The sequence below is a fragment of the Pinus tabuliformis genome, chromosome 2_2, assembly GCF_031772625.1.
Source record: "Pinus tabuliformis cultivar Carrire ecotype Pingquan chromosome 2_2, CPIR1, whole genome shotgun sequence".
Classification (NCBI taxonomy): Eukaryota; Viridiplantae; Streptophyta; class Pinopsida; order Pinales; family Pinaceae; genus Pinus; species Pinus tabuliformis.
The window spans coordinates 473564887-473584561 of NC_142300.1; the positions used below are offsets into that span (position 1 = coordinate 473564887).

The 19675-nt window shown below is 37.0% G+C and overlaps 1 pseudogene; it reads left to right on the forward strand.

Moving 5' to 3' along the window:
• The first annotated feature begins 16754 nt into the window (after positions 1-16754).
• LOC149193388 (splicing factor 3B subunit 6-like protein pseudogene) lies at positions 16755-17144 on the forward strand (annotated as a pseudogene).
• The last annotated feature ends 2531 nt before the right edge of the window (positions 17145-19675 follow it).

Genomic DNA, 19675 nt, shown 5'->3' on the forward strand with positions numbered 1-19675 from the left:
CATAGTTTATGACTCATTGAATGGATCCCTTCAATGACATTTTGTCATCCATTAATGGTACTCATTATTAAATGTGAGCCAAAAACACTATGATGTGGGCATCTCAGAAATGATTTCAATGGAGATGGAAAACTAAGGAATGAGGGAATGAGGGATCGAACTGGGCTCATGATGGCTGCAGAGAATGATTTCTCCACATATCTTGAATTCTCTTCACAATCATCTGGATTTCAGTCGGCAGTAATCCTGACCATATCACACACTCCAATTCTTTTATACCTTGGCACCGGAGATGGGAATATTCTCTTACTCTCATGGAATCCTTTGAATTCATCACACATGTCTTCATCTATAAATGTGAATGGCGTTGGTTCATCGAATTCTCTAAACAACTCAAACGACATTGTTTTACTAGGATCCAAAAGTCTGGGGCACCATGTGATAAAGAGCATATGCGCACTGTAGGAGTCGAATAAAGTGGCTATGCTCGTGGGCAGCTTTATTTTCTTGTTTGATGTGTATTTAATGGAGTCCATCAACTAGTTGACTTTTACTAAAGAAGCTTCAGCCATGACCAAAAGAATGATTAAACCCAATATGAAAATATCAGATGAGAGGGTTTTAGGGTTTGATTTGGCAATTGGATTGCCAAGAAAGGATATTTTAGTTCTGAATTGTGATCTGGATTACAGGGAAGACTCTCTTGTGAGCCATCTAGTTGGAGCACAAGGTAAGATTTTGTTAAGAAGATTGGAGGCTTTGGTAGGACAAATACGAGGTATCTTCTAGCACCTGATTTGGCCAAGGAACAAGTTGGGAATGCAGGGAATAAAATAGTACGGAGCATGCAATCGGCTATCATCGTGGCAAAAATATTATTTCTATTTCAGATCCTTTTAATTACTACACATTTTACAGGAAAATGAAGGTGCACCATTATTATTCACTACAAAATTTTAGTTGTTATCTTCATGCAATATATAATTGCAGTTTGAAGATGTTAGTGCATTCAACCTTATTCCCAGGTCATTGTCTCCCTTGTTATTTTACACAGTTGTTGCTAGAATGTGCCAAATTCCTGATATATTTGATTTAGACAATAATGTGGCTTTTGTTGATAGTTTTGTTGAGGAATTAACGATTTGTTTGAAGTTTGAACATCTAGAGAGAAGAGAGGGAGAGAAATGATGTTCGTAGGGGAATGTTCTAGTGACTGCATGTTTTCACATTTATTTTCTTTCCCGTATTACTTTTTTACAGTAGGATCAAAAACATGACAAAAGTTAGGCAGCCTTCTGATTCTACAACCTAAAAATTGCTTTGTCTGCAAAATCTACTTCTTGATGTTTCTAACTCCTCTCCCCACTCAACATTATTGTAGATTGCTTTCTACTATTTATAATTTTATAATTATTTATATTCAACACTTTTTTTCTCCTTCGCCCTGTAAAATTTAAGTTTAATATGTTAATGTTAGAGGAGATGTTCATTTCAAGAAACTTAATAAAATCTTGTTTCTCCCTTATATGCATACTCCTAAGGAATGTTATTTCGTGCAATATTTTTGGATTTTGTATTAAAACGATGTCTTAAACTGTTATTCATAACATGCCATTTTATTATTATTATTATTATTATTATTATTTAGGTTGTAGCATCCATTGATCTCCAAGCCATATCTATTTAGTCTTTTGTTGGTTTTGGTAATGGGCAGAAAATTATATATAGTTAAAAGTTAAAGCAAATGTTTACCCATCTGTAACAACCAAATTTTTTCTCTATATATGCATGCTAGATATATATGGAAGCTAGAACCTGAGTTGTGTCATTCAAGTTGCGAATTGGCAATGTTTGCCATTATTTTGGTCATCATTTTAGAAATTGGGATCTCTCCTTTTGGAGAAGTTAAGACACTGTATATATACTATGTATTTAATAGTTTGCAAAGTAAATGAATCAATTTTGTTTGTAGCATGAAGGTGGCATAATATTTACCTATACCAATAGTATCCATCTCATGGTATCGGCTTCAAAATCTATGTCGGGATTATTCCAAAATTTCCATTATTCTTGTCTTGGGTATGATGTGCGTAGGTTCCATATTAGCATCAAAAGATACGCCTGGTACTATAATTTTTTCCTGTAAGGAATTTTTGTTTTCATGTAGTCAAACCTCACAAGAAATTTTACAAATCCCCTCTTTGGCATCCTTCTACTAGGAGAAGTTGTAGTTAAAACAATTAGAAGCATATTTTTATGAAATTTTAGTTAAAACAGTTAGAAAATTCTTTTCATGCCAAACTAGGAGATCTATTATTGGTTATACTCAAAATATTATTTGGATACCTTAGAAGAAAATTTCCAAAGGACTTCGAGGTGGATTGACTAGTTCTCTATTTAGCTTATCAAACACTTGTCCTCAGGGTTAATCTTATCCCTGTAATGGCACATGTAAGATGCACTCATTTCATGAAGTCAAGCTCATGCCGAGTGACGTATGTATCTCTTATTCTAAGATGTCTTGTTCTTTCTTGCCAGTGTTCCCAAGGTTTTGTATCAAACAAGGTTGTAAATTTTAGTATGCCACATATGAGAGAGACATCTGAAGTGGTTGTAGCTTTAAACTATATACGCATAAGATCATTTCATGTTAAAAAAATGAATAGATCCAATTCTTGGACCAATTTCAGTCTTTTTAGGCTTTACAATAATGATTATTAATTCTAGATTTTTTGGCATTCTACTTGAGAGTTTATACTTCTTTTGAGGGTGTGTCCCCTTCTCCATAGGTTTCATGTCTTAAATGATCACATTATGTATGATGATTGGACACTCAAATTTGATAGTGGCACCTAGGAGGAAAGGTATTCCATATGAAAATATTCATGATCACTGGGAACTGCATTAAGTTAAAATTGAAGAAATGTTGCTATTAGTAACCCATATGAAAAGGAGTAGGCTAGGGGACTAAAAATTGCATGTGAAGAAAGGAAAATTATTGTCATTCCTCTTAAATTAATCAATTTGTCTAGAATTGGGACATGAAAAAATGAAAAATGACATTCCAATTCATAATTGAGCAAGAAATGTTTACTAAATTACTGTATCTGGTTAATTATTTCAGTTATTATGGATAATCATCATTTTTGACAATGGTCCAAGTCCCAAATATGAAAATCTATAGACACTTGCTTCATTTTTCTTTTCTAAAATTCTATAATGGTACAAATGATTGTGTTTTTGTAGAAATGTACCAAATTTTTTACAAAAATGACGTTTAAATGGCCATGTTACAGTTGGAAACTTGATTATCAATTAATAATTACAGGCATTAATAGCTTCAACATTTTTTCCACGAACATCTTTGAGTCTGGAAGTATGAACAATATTGGTGTGAGCATGTTGTGTTCTTTATGTTTAAGGCTGCACTCGTTTCTTAGACTGTAGATTTATATATTAACATGTATGTTTTTATCATTTCACTTGATCAAACTGATGAAGCACTCAAAGTCATCTTGCATGATATTGAAGTTGAAATTATCGATTCAGAAATCTTGTATAGTAAAATGAAAGAAGTAATTAGGCATAAACAATAATTCCCCTTGTACTCATTTTGACAACTGTTGAACAAAATATTGTCACCATGACATTCTGCAATCAGTGTGAGTCTATCACCACTCATACTTTCCTCCTATGCAAGTCTTAAACCTCAGATCTTCATGTCAAACCTTGAAAAATGAGAGAAAGTCGTTGAAAATCTCTAAAAATCTGGTTCCGCACTTTCTCTTAACATTACCTGCTGTCCCGCACCCCCTCGTCATGTTCCTTGCGGACGTGCTCGCTCTGTTTCTATGTAATGGGTGCAGACCCCTATAAAAGTCAAAAAGGTGCAAGTACATTCTTAAAAACTCACTTTGGGTTATTTCTGGAAGCTTCTAGAGGGAATCTTGAGGTGGTTAGTTCACTCCTTTGAGGTTCATGCATCCCATAACTAAAGGAGCTAACCCCTTGATGTGAGGAGCTTATCCCCTTGAAGGAGGATTCTATCCCTTTGAAGGTGGACTTGATAACTTCCTTCCTCAGCACTATAAAATGAGGCATTGGGCTGGTTACTAAGGAGGTTGAAAGCTTAATATTTTTTAGGGTAAATGTTGTTGGAATTTAGACTTCCTAATTGAGCTTGAGAGGAGAGATTACATACTTTTGATCTCTTTGGGAAGAGTGTGAATCTTGTCAAAGTAGAGGAGATTCTTGCTAGACCCTGGGAGGAGCTTGTACAATATCAAGGCACCTAGGTTGTAAAGTTCTTCTTTGTTTAAAGTTAATACAATCAAGTTTATTTTTCTCAATAAGATGTCTCTTATGGTTTATTTCATGGATTCCTTGATCACCATGATGAATATGATTTATTATATTGGCTATGCAGGTGTTATTTGATGTGTGCTTTTTTGTGTTTGAAGGTTCTCAAAAGGAAACTCATTTGGACAGTCGAAGCGTGGCTGCCACAAACTAGCATTAGACTTAAGGTAGGGTCTAAAACACCTCTTGGATTTTATTTATAAATCGAAATATTTAGAGAAAGGTAGAATTTGCTTGTTTTGCTTGTCGCTAGATATCTGTAGATACTAGGGAGATCGGTCTTGTCCGCAAGAACGATTTATCCGGCCGACAAAATGGCGACTCCACTGGGGACTTGAATTTTGGTTTTTGCCTTTACTTTTACTTTGACTTGAGAAACTTTTTCTCTGTTTCTGGTTTTTTCTTGATGTGTGTGGGATTGGGTAGTTTTTTAGATCCTGAATTGTTTTTTGTTTTTTCACGCTTTTGAAAGAGGACCGCACGTTCTGTTTGTAACACAGTGCAGACATCCCCACACTGTTGCTTTACTACACAGAGCGGTACCGCACCTGGTTATACCGGAGGCCTGTGGACCCTGTCAAATTTTTGAAAAAACCTAAAATATTTTCATCCAGTTAAGCTTAGGATTTGTTTATGTTTTTTAGCCTCTGCCCAGATCTGCATGTGTCTTGTCAGAAACTTCTTGTAGGTGAATTCCATTGGCATTTTGGTTTTAGGTGATTTTCTAGAAGTTTTGTGTGCCTGGCTTGATTTTCGTTTGGTCTTTGTAGTAACTCAGAGTTTAGAAGCCTAAGAAACCTCAGATTACCCTGGTTTTTGCTGGTCTTCTTTGTGAGTCTGACCGATTTGTAAAATTTTCCTTTGGTGAGGAATACATCTTGTTTTCTCTTTGCAAAGCTTTGAAAGAACTTGTTTTGAGAGTTTTGAATTTCATTTTTAAAAAAAAAAGAAAACATAAGATGGGTGTTTTTTGATTAATTTGTTATTCTGAACGAATTAGTCCTTAGTTTGCTGAATAACTAAGTAAAATGTCCTCGAAAAGAAATTTTGTAAGCTTTTGCTTCAATTAGATTTTTAGAAGTTATAGATCTCAAGATTAGATTTTTCATAGTTTTGAGTGTTTTCTAGAAATTTTAGAATCTCTTTTGAAAAAAATTGTTTTTTGTAGTTTTTGAGTGTTGAAAAGAAAGGGATATTTTTCATGAGCATAATTAGTAGTCTCGTTTTTTAGTTTATTGAAAAAGACAAAAAAGTTTTTCTTTTCATTTATTTGTTAAGGAAAGATTTTTTTTCAAGCAATTGCATTCTCAACTCTTTCTTTAGCTAGAAATTCATTGAAGAAAAAGGATTGTTTATCATCTTAGGTGCATTTTTAGTGTTTTGGAGTCGAGTCTTCACACCATAAATTTTCATCTCCACACCTTTTGACTTAAGAAACAACCAATAAAAATAACGCTTAAAGTAAAATTTATCTAGCAATATTTTTATTTCTATGGCTCTTTATCACTAACATAGCTTAGGCTAGTATCTTGGAGTAGGGAGTAATTAACTCTCCAAGATACTTAAAACAAACAAGTAGCTATATCTTGTGGTAGGAGATAAATTCCAATTGTTACATCTATGCTCTGGGAAGCTCCTCTTAAAGGAGTCAAGCACGAGATCATATCCGAACCAGTGGGGTAATCAATCCTTCCTCATTGGGAACGATAGAAGATATACACATATTAAAAATGGTAAACCTCGAATTAACCATTGTCGAGGAGCCTGGGGTCACTTGTTGGTAAACCTTGGACTATGTCAAGGAGCCATCAAGGGGATTGAGCTTTTCTACTCTGCCCTTGCGTGTGTATCGGATCACAGACTGTTCCCCCAAGTATATTTGTTTCTGTTGTTAACCATAGTGACCATAATCTATAGGATTCTTTCCTAAGGTGACGATAGAGGGAAGATCCCACTATACCTGGAGCAGACGTCAAATAGACTCACTTAAACTCTCTGGGGGGTTCTCTTCACTCAAGACAGTTTAGTGAAGAAACTTGTGCGAGTCTATTTCATTAAGCAGGTTGTCAGGGTAACTGTTCCAACCGCCATTTCTGTATTGAATTCTACGATGTTGGATTTTATCACCAACTAGTGTTTTTGGTACGGAAAGTTACTCTTTGTGTGTGGTTTTAACTCCTAGATTATTTAGGCGTGTGATTCAAATTGTTTGGTTCTTTAGAGACTTTAGGTGGTTTTATTGAGATTTTTCTTTGTTTGCGTGTGAAGTAATTAAAATATTTAATCATGGCTGAATTACCGAGACAGTCCTGTAGACTTCGGGGGCAACCTCCCGGGTATTCACCAAGCCAACTTGAAGGGCTATGAGCTCTTGTAACTCCTAGTGACAGTAGAGTTGGGTCACCGGAAGAAGGAGAATTTTCTTTAGTTGTTCATCTTGATTATCAAGTTCAAGCAACAGAATATATTTCCGAACCAATTTCGTTTTCCGAAGTTACTAGTAGTGTTTCCTCTACTAGTGAATTAGCTGAAGAACCTGAAATTTCTGAACCTGAAACTGAACCTGCTGCTACTCCATCGTTAGGATTTGCTTCTCCAACTTCCAGTGGTCCTGGTTCACCCAAGGTAGGAAGAATCATTACCCAAAATCTTCCTTTTGGACTTATTGCTATTGAAGAACTCATTACTCCGGAAGAAGGTGTATCTATCCCTGAAAATCAACCAACTATAGAACTTAGGGAGCGTGAATCGATCTTTTACAATACACCTAGGAGGGATGCTTGGTATCTTTCATTGACCAACCTTTTAGAAAACCCGGGTCTAAGTTTATCGCCACCTCGCATTCCTTTTCATCCAACACCTAGAGGTTATTATCCTCCTTTGAATACGTCGAGATAGTCATCCATGTATTCTCAATCTCCGGAAGCATTTTTATATGACAGTCCTTCTGTTCCTTCTGGGTATCAGTCACTTACTGGTACTTTTTTAGGTGCATCTCCTCAACCTATTGAACATGGGTTATCAACTGGTAATAACGGAATTAAACTGTTGAGTGTAGAAGATATTCTTATGATGTCAGGTACCATTCCAAATCCACAACCTCAAGGTAGTCAGTTACCACCTAGGGGGCAACGTCAAAGTACTCAATTATCACCTAGGAGCAACCTCAAGGTAGCCAGTTACCACCTGGGGGGCAACCTCAAGGACAGTACATACCTTCGGGATAGTACATTCCTCAAGGTCAACCGCAGACATAGTATGTACCTCAAGGTCAACCCCAGTATCAATATGTGCCTCAAGGTCAACCCCAGCTTCAGTACGTGCCTCAAGGTTATCAACCTCAAGGTCAGTACCCAAACCAAGGTTTCCAACCACCTTTAGGTCAATCATTTGTCCAAGGAGCTGGAAATGTGCCTTTGAATTATCAACCCTACCCTAAACCCGGTTATGGTCCTCAATATGCTCAACCTTCTATGGGTCCATACCACCTATCACGCCCCTACCCCTGCGGTAGTCTTTCAACCGCTTATAGCGAGGTGCGGCACTACCAATCATTTTCTTTTCACCAATACTTAGATTGTAGACTACGCCTAACATTCCATACTTAGTCTTATTCTTGTTACCAATTATTATTAATGTGTTCCTTTATACAAGTGAAAGCCCATAACATTCACGTAAACAACATTATATAAGAGAAATGCACAACAGTATAAAGGGAGGGGCAACTCCTTGCAATATGAGTCTTCCCGAATCAATATATTATACAGTCTTCAATGTTACAAAGCCTTACAAGTTAAATCTTGGGAAACCCCAAATTTACACTTAGCCAATTTTCACAACTTCGGAAAACTCAATTGCCCAGCTCGTCAACACCTCCGCACGGTCGCCGCACGACTCACCAACGCTTCATGAAATCAAAACTTACTTGGATGCTAAACCCGTCCAACAGTGTTTACGTCAGATCCACCCGCAAAAAGATGCTGCTATTAAAGCAGAAGTTGAAAAATTACTTAAAGCAGGTTTCATTTATCCAATTCCCTTAACGGATTGGGTATCAAATATTGTTCCTGTTAACAAAAAGCAAGGAACGATAAGAATATGTATCGATTATAGGGATATTAATCGAGCCTGTCCTAAAGACAATTACCCAACTCCCTATATCGATCAAATCATTGATGATTGTGTCGGTAGTGAAATTTTCTCCTTTATGGATGGTTTTTCGAGTTACAATCAAATTAACATTCTACCTGCCGATCAACCAAAAACGGCTTTTATTTGTCCATGGGGGACATTTTCTTATTGCAAATTACCTTTTGGGTTGAAAAATGTCGGAGCAAATTTTCAAAGAGCTATGTCTTACGTGTTTCATGACATCAAGCACATTGTGCAACCTTATCTCGATGATTTACTTGCTCATTCATTGCGTAGAGCCGATCATCTCACTCATTTACAAGCAATCTTTATGAGATGTAGGCATTATCGAATTAGGTTGAATCCACACAAATGTATTTTCTGTATAGAAACGGGTCGTTTACTGGGATTTTTTGTTTCGAAAGCCGGCATTCGTGTCGATCCCTTGAAAGTTGAAGCTATTGTGAAATTACCTCCTCCTTCGACTCTTCGCCAACTCCAAAGTTTGCAAGGGAAAGAAAACTTTTTACATCGATTCATTCCTAACTACGCCAAGATAACAAAGGGTTTTACCAGGTTGTTGAAATAGAATACTCCATTCTTTTGGGATGAGATAGCTGAAAAATCTTTTGATGCACTTAAACACACGTTGACCCATGCACCGTTATTCCATCCTCCCAACTACAACTAGGATTACTTCTTGTATCTCGCCACCTCTCATTCCACCATCGAAATGGTGTTAGTTCAGGAAGATGAACCCAGTAGTGAACATGTGATTTATTACCCTAGTCGAACTTTGAATAGAGCTAAAATATTCACATGTGGAGAAATTGGCCTTGGCAGCTGTTCAAGCTGTCCAAAGATTTCGTCATTACATCTTACTACGCAAAACTACTGTAATTTCTGACTATAACCCTATGATCTATATTTTGACAAAACAATTGCTAGGGGGCAAGTATTCCAAATGGATTGTTATCCTACAGGAATTTGACTTGGAGTTTGAAAAATCTAAGTCAAAGAAATCTTTAGTTTTTGCAGAGTTGATGTGTGACTTCCCGCGTGCTGATACTGAAACTGTGGCGGAAGAGCCCATTGTAGACAAATCCTTGTTTCTTATCAACACTCTTGACCCATGGTATGGAGATATCATTGTTTATCTCCAAACCCAATCTTTTTGGCCTGAAATTTCACGATCTCAGCGACGGAAAATACGTTTCCAATCCCAACAATACAAGATTATTAGAGATATACTCTATCGTTGTGGGGTGGACTCTTTTTTACGACATTGTTTAACTCATGAGGAAGCTGAAAAGGTTTTAAATGACTGTCACTTTGGAGCGTGTGGCAGTCATATGTCTGGGTATGCCACAACCAAAAAGATATTGTGCACTGGCTATTTCTAGCCATCTTTGTTTAAAGATTGTATTGACGCAGTCCAAAAATGCCACAATTGTAAAATTTTTTATTGAAAGATGCATGCTCCACCTCTCCTCTCCACCCTATAATTGTCGTCGGTCCTTTTGCAAAGTGGGGTATCAACTTTATTACATGTAACTCTCACTCGGCTGGGGGGCATGCGTATATCATCCTTGCGGTAGATTATTTTACCAAGTGGGCCGAGGCAACGCCTACATTGTCAGCGGATGGAAAAACTGCTGCAATTTTCATTTTCAATCATATAATTACTATGTTCGGTGTTCCACAAGCGATTATCACTGATCATGGGCGTCATTTTCGAAACATCATGATGACTAAACTAATAGATCAACTTGGCCTATGTCACGATAGTTCTACTCCATATTACCCACAGGCTAATGGTCTGGTTGAAGCCATCAACAAAGTTCTAGTCATTATGATCTGACGAATCATTGGGATTCATAGGTCGAATTGGCATAACATGTTATTTTCAGCGCTTTGGGCATATCAAACCTCAGTAAAAACATCAACTGGTTTCACTCCTTTCCAACTAGTTTACGATTTGGAAGCTGTGTTACCCATTGAATGCGAAATCCCGTCATTGCAAATAGCCATAGAGTTACTCCCAGCCACTTCCGAAGAGGAGAAACGTTTTTTGTACTTGGCTCAGCTAGATGAGAATCGACGTGATGCTGCACTAGCAATCGAAACTCATGCCAAACGTATTAAAGCTCAGTACGATCGAAATGTTACACCTTGTAATTTTTTGGAAGGAGACCTAGTCTTACTATACGATCAAGCAAATGATAAGCTAGGCGCTGGAAAATTCGTACCTATGTGGCATGGTCCTTATGTTGTTAAGCGAAAGCTGGAAAAAGGGGCCTATGAATTGGTAGATTTTGACGGTGTCTCTTTAGGTAAGCCCAGAAATGGTCTTTATCTGAAGAGATATTATGCTTAAATCTGGGTGTGGAGATTTTAGTTAGATTAGTTTTCTTTCTAGCTGGTGTGTTTTAGATTAGAAAAGTGTGGTTAGTTTAGAGAGTGTTTTTGTCATTATTCCTACTTATCTTGATTTTACTCTTGATATTGCAGATGTCGACATCTCTTCAAACATACATTGGTTTCGCTCATGGTGCTTGTCGTAATACATGGAACATTTCTTCCACATCATGGGTTATCTATTCACCCTCTGATGAGTTGGTATCTATGCATGGGGTAAGCCTCGGTCAAACAACGAACAACATTGCAGAGTATAGTGCAGTGATTGAGTTATTATCTGAATCCATTTCATTTGGGATTTGGAGTTTGATTGTGAGGTTAGATTCTGAACTCGTTGTATTGCAGCTTAATAGAGTTTATGCCATTAGAAATCCTGTGTTATTAAGATTATTTTTGAGAGTTCATCTCTTGGGACGTGAATTTGACTATATTGAATATCAAAATATTCCAAGATATTTAAATATATTAGCAGATGCAATTGCTTCTCGAATGTTAAGTAGACATTTGCAGTAATCAAACAGTAAATTTAAAAACATTCCATAACATGTTTTACAATATAACCAGTAATAGTGATATAGTATAACATAGAAGTGTGTCAAATATACATCGTCTTCAATCATAGGTTGAAAAACACCTTATGATCGGCAAAAATGATAGTACAAAAAGCAAAAATGTCATATGATTCTACAAAAGGCGATCATCCTATCACTGGTGATGGTCACGATAAGAAACCACTACTCAGGCCACCCTACAAAGGAACCTCCTAAAAGGTCCTAGGACCCCAATCACATAGCGCTGTAACCTAAGAGAAATGTCACCTATGCTAGTCTCTGGAATGTCTACTCTCAAATGCTCTAGATGGTTTTCCAATTCGGCCAGGGTTTCTGTAGATTCGTCCCATGGGGCTGGTACTGCTGCAGCTGGGTGTATCCTCTCATAAGGTTGGAGAGTGGCTGGTCGTCGTGGACCTACATCTGCATTTGAAACTTTTTACTATCAATTTTGGGACGATTTAAAAACAAAAAAAAATTAAATTAGAAAATGTTGAAAATGATTTTACCTGAGTCATCCCATTGCTCTCCTGGTGGAAGAGCCATGTCTAGGTCACCACGATAATCCATCCTAGCATAAGCAAAATCTTAAATCGCGAAAACTTGGTTCTACAACCAATGAAAATACTCAGGAGGAAATCGAAAAACCTCTGAACCCTCCTTAGGATGACGGTCCATAACTGCAACCCAACGCATCAGCTTGGGCTCTCGGGGAAGTCCAGCTCCAATGGAAAGATGTTGTGGGACCAACATCGGGACCCTCTCTAGACCAAAGCTCATAACTAAGAAACCATATCCAAAGTTTTTCAGTTGTTCGTTCTTTGCTCTAGTCAGTTGGCCTTTTACAATAGCCAACATAACTTCGCACTAATTGAAGATGGTGCCATGATAACAGTCTACTGCCATCTGCATTGGGATCTGGTGGCCATATGTAGTGCTGCGCTTCCGCATATTTTGGTGACAATAAATGAAATCACTTTGAGTTCATGACAGGAGATGGTTTTGTTATCAATCCCTTTGTCCTTGGTTTGGTCATTAAAAAACTCTAACCGAAGACTATCGACAGACTAGCCACCTAGCCTAGTCCCAAATAGAGTCAAATGTTCACCTCTCCTAGGCAAACCAGTCAAAAATTAAATGTCCTCTGGCTCCATTTCGAGCTGGTGGACACCAATAATGAAACACTGGTCCTGTATATTCCATCTGTCCACCAGCCACTGCAAAAAGTCTACTTGGGCCCTCATGCCAGGTATGGCCCAGAATTTAAATAACATGCATGCCTTCAATGCATCTATTGAAGGTTGATGATTAATTGCGGCAAGGTCCACATCTCCATGCTCCCGTTCCTGCCAACTAAGCATGGTGTATATCCTACATTGAAAGAAAAGGTGGATTAGAACATTTTAATTCAAAGTTTTTGGACGGAAATTGAAGAATTTGAGATTGTAAAACCTATGTCACGGGGACCACACTCTCCAGTTAGAGACAGTGCGTAGGTCTGCACTCTGCCCAAATAGCATGTGTGGGCCCTTGGCTCTTTCCTATGTAGGAAAAAGTCAGGGTCCGCGGGTTTTGCATGCTACACCTGCGGACCCCCGCGAGTGGTCTTTTAAACTAAACTTTTCCTAAAAATCAAAATAGAAACCTAAAAACAAAATTCAAACGGTTGAAATGCAAGATTAAAGTGATGTGGATTACCTGAAGGTGACGGTTTTCGATTCCAACAGACGGATTTTCTGTAATCTTCACGGGAAGTTTCTTACCCAAAAGCTCTCTTTTCTCACTCTGAAGTCAAATGGTAAAAATGAATTTACAAAAACCCTTTTTATAAGCTTTTTTGAATAAATGAATTTTTAATTTGTTTATTTTTCACTCTAAAGAGGTAACTTTTTGATGCATTTTTATTTATTTAACAGGTATGAGTAATGTTTGAGTTTTTGTGCAGAATATTGGATTTTTCAGGAAAAATTGATCATTTTCAACAAAAACATTAGAGTAATCTTTAAGCTCTTTTCTGACTCCTAAAATATGAAAATATTGCTGAGTTTTTCTTTTTAAGCTCGTTAAAACAGAATTAAAAGGATGGTCCATTTACAACTCTTTTCTGAATTTATAAAAATAAAAAAATTTGCTGGATTTTTGTCGTTTCAAATTTGATATTGGTTATAAAACGACGTGTCGTTGATCGCTTTTTTACTTTTTCAGATCAGGGACAGTAATTATGAAAATTACTCCTTGATCGTAATGGTCAAGCAGTTCTCTCAAGTATTATTTTATACTTTTTCGGGCTTGGGAGACACAAATTTATGAAAAATGACAATCATGGAGTTTTCTTAATTTTTTCTTCTGACTCCCTAAAATTGAAAAACACTGAGTTTCTTCTATAATGGACTCGTTAAAATTTAACAGTAAAAGACCTGTTCAATTACAAACAGGAATGGACCACTCCTTCTTAGGATTCGAATTTAAACTAAGTTGGACTCATCCAAAGGATGAGCTTATAACCAAGCAAATGTTATCCTCCTCAAGCTTGTTAAAAAATAAAGAGGTACTTGCCAGAAATGGTGGGTGAAAAGAGAGAAAAATGAACCTATTTGTTATACTTTGTGTCTCAGAAAAGCATTCAACCACTCTTGAACACGACACTTTTTGCTCACCTGGGTTGGGAAATCCTATGCCTAACAGTTAATCAAACCATATTGAAAGTCTTCAGCCAGTTTCTGGGTATTAGCTTTGGGTCAGTTGTCACCAAACCATCTGCAGTGTCATTATGTGTTCAAGAGGTCAGTGCAAATAAACCATTCATCTGCAAAATATTTGTCATCCATCTTGACCATCCCTGAGTTAGTCTTTGCAATATTTCTTCAAACTTGATCTATGATTTCGTGTTGTGGGCTTGCCTACGACAGATCGCTTTCTATCGACTTCAGCTCATTATCTAGAAATATGATCTAGAAATCGTCAGTACCTTGAAATCTGCATGCCTCAATGGCAGATTTCTCGCCTTTGACAACAGGTTTCATCATGGACCTTCGATCAAAGGATTCTGTGACATGTTCGACATCAACTCATCTATTCAAATTTCATGGATTGTACTAAGTACTTTGACAGCCATTGACATTACTGGTGGTTTCTCTCGCACTTGTTAACGGTTTACATCATTGACTGGTAATCAAGTGGTTTCTACCATGTTCGACTTCGACACATTCATTCACATGGATATAATCGTACTAGTTCGGGAAGCAGAAATCAAGACCCTGGATCTAGTTTCCACCATCCAGGCTGCGAGGAATTTTGTTATTCATTATACAATGGACTATTCATAAACAGATGGCTACGGCCATACTATGTCTACATATGTCTATAGTTGTGATGTATTACAAGATCATTCCTATATCAGAGCCGTTTAGTTAGTTTTCTAGTCAGTTTTGATCTGAGTATGGGAATGCCTACCTCAGCGATGATATGATCACATATATATATTTTGTATTGAATGTTTTTACAGGTTCCAACCAAGCTCTCCGCAGGATGATCCTCGAAATGATAAAGTACTTCACTCTTCTTAGATGACAAATATTATCTATTAAAGACTCTGTACTTTAGGGGGAAATCTGTTGCACAAAATATTGTCACCATGACATTCTGCAATCAGTGTGAGTCTATCACCACTCATACTTTCCTCCTATGCAAGTCTTAAACCTCAGCTCTTCATGTCAAGCCTTGAAAATTGAGAGAAAGTCCTTGAAAATCTCTAAAACTCCGGTTCCGCACTTTCCCTTAGCATTACTTGCGGTCCCACACCCCCCGGTCATGTTCCTTGCAGATGTGCCCGCTCTGTTTCTGTGTAATGGGTGCGGACCCCTGTAAAAGTCAAAAAGGCGCAAGTACATTCTTAAAAACTCACTTTGGGTTATTTCTGGAAGCTTCTAGAGGGAATCTTGAGGTGGTTAGTTCGCTCCTTTGAGGTTCATGCATCCCATAACTAAAGGAGCTAACCCCTTGATGTGAGGAGCTTATCCCTTTGAAGGAGGACTCTATCCCTTTGAAGGTGGACCTGGTAACTTCCTTCCTTTGCACTATAAAATGAGGCATTGGGCTGGTTACTAAGGAGGTTGAAAGCTGAATATTTTTTAGGGTAAATGCTGTTGGAATTTAGACTTCCTAATTGAGCTTGAGAGGAGAGATTACATACCTTTTGATCTCTTTGGGAAGAGTGTGAAGCTTGTCAAAGTAGAGGAGATTCTTGCTGGACCCTGGGAGGAGCTTGTACAATATCAAGGCACCAAGTTTGTAAAGTTCTTCTTTGTTTAAAGTTAATACAATCAAGTTTATTTTTCTCAATAAACTGTCTCTTATGGTTTATTTCATGGATTCCTTAATCACCATGATTGAATATGATTTATTATATTGGCTATGCAGGTGTTATTTGATGTGTGCTTATTTGTGTTTGCAGGTTCTCAAAAGGAAACTCATTTGGACGGTCGAAGCGTGGCTACCACAAACTAGCATTGGACTTAAGGTAGGGTCTATAACACCTCTTGGCTTTTATTTATAAATCGCAATATTTAGAGAAAGGTAGAATTTGCTTGTTTTGCTTGTCACTAGATATCTGTAGATACTAGGGAGATCGGTCTTATTCGAAAGAACTATTTATCCCGCCGACAACAACATATGTTGAGTTTGATAACAATCGAGAGGAGTTTTCATGGTTTCTTTTTGCACTGTTAACCAAACAAAGATCCTACAATTGCAAGTCCCAACCTCACACAATCCTATACTATTCCTAGAGAACCAGCCCTATGGTATTCCCATTGTAGAAGTTGTCGGCATCTCCGACTCTACCCAAAGGTATGCTAAATTGTTTTAGAAATCTAAATTATGGTGGGCATCATAAGGTTTTCAACTGATAGGTACTATAATATGCCTATAATTTGGAGGGAGGAGCAGGTGGAGGCTTGGAAACCCACTATCAATGTTTTCCACTAGAGAGGAGATGTTTTCTTCTCTCAAATTTGGCATACTAGAAGGGTTTCCTACGTGGGTAAGTATATCCATGCTTTGGTATGCATTGCATTTATATCCATTAATTCATGTACCCACTTGTCTGATATTTCTTGGCTTCAGTTGGCCATGGTATCTCCTAATGCAAAACATGTAGTGAAAACTTATGCCTCTTGCCCTCATATATTCACATTATATAGTGGGTATTTGCTGTTTCAGGGAGGTAAGTAACATCAATACACAGAGGTTGATGTTTGACTATTGGTGGAAGGAAGGAGCTTAGAGGAAGTGAGGATGAGCATAAGCTTAAGGAAGGCCAATACTCAGCTGCTGCCAGAGGTGAACAAAGTCGTGTATGTGCGGAACCTGCCATTCAACATAACATTGTAGGAAATGCATGACATAGTCGGAAAATATGGATCCATCAAGCAGATCTAGATTAGCATCAATAATGATATCCTTGGGATAACCTTTGTCATTTATGAAGACATATACGACGCCAAGAATGTCGTCGATCACCTATCAGGCTTCAATGTCGCAAACAAGTATCTCATCGTCCTCTGTTACTAGTAGTCCAAGATGACCAAAAAGTTTGACAACAAGAGGGAGGAAGAACTCACCAAGATACAAGAGAAATATGGCATCTCAATAAAAGATAAATATTTTTGCCTCTTTTCTGTCTAAGGAGGCTTAAAAAATTGTCTATTCAGAGCTTTCAGGGGTTTGCTGATTTGGGGTTTTTCTGAATTAGTGTTTCTCAAATGGTTTTACCTGAATTATGGTTTTTCAAAATGGAGGTTTTCTCAATTAGAGTTATCTCGATCAAGGTTTACCTACATTCCATCAACCTCCTTTATAATGGATATTTGCGTTATATCAGTATTTTCCTGGATGTAATAGTTTTCTTTAAAAAAAATTAGTGTCAGTTATTTTGGATTGAAAAGGCTGAGTGGCTGTATGAATTGCAAATTATCAACTCAATGGCCAGGCCCCTGTTTCATCAACTGATACAAAATTATTAGGACAAACTCTCTTACCCAATGGCAAATATCATTCCGACTTTTCCACTCCTCGAGCTCTAGAAATTGAGGAGATTCCTCAGATTATTAACGACTTTCTTCTTGCTGCTAGAGATTCTATCAAAACAAGTGAAGGTTCTGAAATAAATTGTAAATTTGGCATTTAGGTGTCTACACAAGTATCAAATAGCCTACAACAACTAATTTTATCTACGGAAGATCTAGATAAAAATTTTCCTTTCCCCCAAAGCTAAGTATTTTTCCGACACAATTTCCTTTTTATATGCAATATTGTATTGTTTATACAACTCTGGGTATCTCAAGCTTCCCGAAACAAGGTTTTGGATATTTTAATGAAGGAGAGTGTTGATACACTTTTGATGTACCTGTACAGATTTCTTGGACTTACAAATGAAATGGAGTAACTTTCATCCTCTGAAAATAGGTGTGTTGTGGCATGTAACTTTCATTGTAATGTATTATTGTGCTTTAATACATAAAAAAAAATTCATGTTAAACTGTGTATTCATTTGCACAATGTCAATACAGGCCAACATATGTCATCTTGCATTCTAGTTTCGTAGTCCAACTGAGTGACCAGAGGCCTTAAGATCATGTGTCATGTGCATACCTTGGAAAGAAGTGGGGTTTTAGAATTTAGAAACCATGCATGTTGCAAAGTCATGGGGAGTATTATAAGTAGGTTGCAAGAAGGATGGCCCTATGGTTTGAATGGACAGTGCAGAAAGAACTAGAAGATTTGCTAGAAGGGTCTGCGCATTTATGAACAAACAATAGAATCTGCAGCACTCAAAAACTGGAATTGAAAATAGTACACCATCTTGCTCTAAATTGGCATTGTGTATTCTGAAGTGTAGACACTAAATTCTTTTGAAAATCTCAAAAAAACAAACTGCATTTACTTAAATTTTCATAAAAGCAATAAATTGGAAAATATGACAAGCACATACACTTCACTTAATCACACATCAATCTCTATGATTCAAAAGATGTATCAGAAAGCAAGAATTCAAAATGGAATTGTCTCACACTACTACGTTTCCTTTTTGTTATAGACAAAGAAAAGGCTAAGGTTTACAAAAGTAACCAATCCTAGTGGTGCACCTAAATTAGAGATGAAACCCTAATTCAATCCTTGCCTAGAATAATGTGCCCAAGTTTCATATAAGGAAGAGCATAGGCTAAACCTAGAATTGCCTCTAGGAAACATACTTTTGTTAAAAATAAGTTTGGGATTAAACTGAAAATGAAAAAACACTTCTAAAATACAAAAAGCATGTACTTTTCTCAACTAAAAAACACCTCAAAAAATAAATTGCTAAAGATGGCACATGCATGTAAAAGCATACATGTACCTTATTGACAACACCGCTGATCCTTATCAACACTGCTGCAGAGTACAAGGAAATTTTGTCTTTGTTAAGGTCCACCAAGGTGAAGGACAACTGATTCCAAGCCATAGGTAAAGCTAACATCTATTGATTATCCTACGTTACACAACATATATTTCATATTTTTCTAATTAGAACTTTATTTCATCAAAATTTAAAATTTGTATATTATTGTTACTCTTGTAGCTATAGTAAATTACTTTATCACCTCAGGAAGATTTCAACTATTTATACTCAAAAGTTAAATAGTGGCTATGTAATTGGTAACATAATTGATTTCAAAGGTTGATCATTGAGCTAGGAATTGGTTTATAGATATAACATAATGAGCATAAAGCTCTCCCAAGTTTATTTTCTAGGATGTAATAGTGTGCTTTCTAAAAATTTTGGTTTCAGTTACTTTGGATTGAGAAGGTTGAGTGGGTGTATGAATTTCAGATTATCAACCCAATGGCCATGCCCCTGTTTCATCAAATGATACAAAATTATCACGACAGACCCTCTTACCCAATGGCAAAGGTCATGGCAACTTTTCAAGTCCTCGAGCTCTAGAAATTGAGGATATTCCTCAGACTATTAATTGCTTCGAGAAATCCTATCAAAGCAGGTGAGATTTATGAACAAAATTGTAAATTTAGTATTTAGGTATTCGCACAAGTATCAAATAGGCTACAAAAACTAATTTTATCCAGGGAATATCTCGATAAAAAATTTCCTTTCCCCGAAAGATAAGCATTTTTCTCACATAATTTCTTTTTTATATGCAATATTGTTTTGTTTATAC